Source organism: Chiloscyllium plagiosum, unplaced genomic scaffold (assembly GCF_004010195.1).
Source record: "Chiloscyllium plagiosum isolate BGI_BamShark_2017 unplaced genomic scaffold, ASM401019v2 scaf_749, whole genome shotgun sequence".
Lineage (NCBI taxonomy): Eukaryota > Metazoa > Chordata > Chondrichthyes > Orectolobiformes > Hemiscylliidae > Chiloscyllium > Chiloscyllium plagiosum.
In genome coordinates this window covers 1,691-3,685 of record NW_025215161.1, presented here as the reverse complement: position 1 = coordinate 3,685, position 1,995 = coordinate 1,691, and the positions used below count along the sequence as shown (strand labels likewise).

At 38.9% G+C, this 1,995-nt stretch overlaps 1 long non-coding RNA gene across 1 annotated transcript in view; it reads left to right on the top strand.

Annotated features, from left to right (window-relative positions):
- Nucleotides 1-1,041, top strand: part of LOC122548187 — a 7,429-nt gene extending 6,388 nt beyond the window's left edge. The window contains exon 3 of the long non-coding RNA XR_006311187.1: nucleotides 1,027-1,041. This is a non-coding gene — a long non-coding RNA (uncharacterized LOC122548187). The remainder of the gene's footprint in view (nucleotides 1-1,026) is intronic.
- Nucleotides 1,042-1,995: the final 954 nt, after the last annotated feature.

Genomic DNA, 1,995 nt, shown 5'->3' with positions numbered 1-1,995 from the left:
GTGGTACTGTGGAGGCAAAATATTGAGGCCCACCCTACCTCCGGATTGGAGAGGGATATGTGCAATTGTACAATTGGCAATTCCATTTACCTTGGCATTTGAGAAGAAAAAGATCGTAAAGAAAAAGGGAAGGAGTAAGAGATTACTGTTAGATACTTCTTTTGATGACAGCATTTATCTCGACTCGGCAGGAGTCCCTAAGGGAGTACCTGATGAATTCAAGACTCGTAACCAGATTGCAGCAGGCTTTTAGTCAACTCTCTTTTGGTGGGTAACAATTAATAAAAATGGAGATTGGATAAATTACATTTTTTTTAATCAACAGCGATTTATCAATTATACAAGAGATGCAGTTAAAGGAATATCAGAAAGCTTGATGTGACAAGTAGGATGGCATGGGAGAACAGAATAGCCCTTGATATGATTTTAGCAGAAAAAGGGTGTGCGTGTGTGATGTTAGGAGGAGGCTGTTGTACCTTTATTCCTAATAATACTGCGCCTGATGGTTCAATTACTCGGGCCTTACAGGGATTGACTACTTTAGCAGAGGTACTGGCTAAGAATTAAGGAGTAGACACATCTCTCACAGGGTGGCTCGAATCTGGTTTGGAAAATGGAAGGAGGTGGTGGTTTCTATCCTTACTTCCCTGATAGTAGTAGTCGGGGTATTGGTGGCCATTGGCTGTTGTGTCATACCCTGTATACGAGGGCTCACCCAAAGACTGATTGAAACAGCCTTGATGAAACAGATGCCCCTAAGAGGGAATCAGACAGAGGAACTTTATCGGCTAAATAATGAGGAAATGAGTGAAACCAAGAATGATGAAATCTCTGAAATGATGCTTGCGAATTTCTGGAACGATGTTTAAAAAAAAAGACAAAAATGCAGAAGGTAACAAATGGTAATCAAAAGAAAAAGGGGAAATTGTAGGATATAGGTGAATTGATGTTATTTCTGCAAATTATAAGTTCTGATACAGAGTAAATGAATTCACATTAGTCTGTGATTGTTTTCTCAGCTGGGAGCTGAGTTAGCAAAAACGGGAAGTACATGGAGGAAGGACGTTAGCATGAGACGAGATTACAGAACAATGGTAGAAATACAGGCACTAGATAAAATGCTGTGGAAAGAGGCCTTTATAAACATCTGTTTCCCACTTGTACAGAGACACAGGAACAAACCCCAATTAAAAGGGCTTAGTGATAAGATGCTGTGAGTGGCAGCGCAGATGGAGGGAGCAGATAATGGTAAGCAAAGGATGGGATGACGTCAAACAACTTTATGGGAGGCAGAGACAGACATTTGTCACTGAAAATGCCGGATAAACAGAAGTTGTGGGATCAGTCTTAAGGAAATGAGTGACGTAAGCGGAGAATGGGAGCAAACAATGGAATAAGGAAAAATATGGGGATTCAATACTGTATAAATTTCGAGAGTTTGTTGGATTTGTCATTGTCTTACCTGGCTTTAGACATTGGACCCACTTGCAAGTGTACAAATAAAGCGGCACTACTAGTTCAGATTTTTGGTCTCGGACTGAAATAATTGAAGTGAGTCAGCTTTTGTTTCTCACAGAGAGTACCTAAGCACAGACTGAATTGCTTTTCAATTCAACATTAGATCTGCTTCTATCTATTGTACCAATAATCACAAAATCTGATACTTATTTGTGACAGATTACCAAGAAATATGTGGACAGGTATCCCCCACTTTTGGAAAGTTCGCTTTAGCCACTTTGCTTTTACAAAAGACATACATTTGTCCCTGGTTTCTCTATTGAAAGAAATCTGAAGAGTATTTTCACTTTTACGAAAAAAGGGGAGATGTTTCCCATATAAATTAATGCTTCTTTGATTTACGCATTTACAGCTTATAATAAACGTTTCATAATAATGCTTTATTTTCGGATCGTGTGGATATCTGTCTCTAATTCTGTTGCTTATAAGTTCCTGGAGAATATTTGAAAATGTTGCAGAATTAAAGATTACGATGTC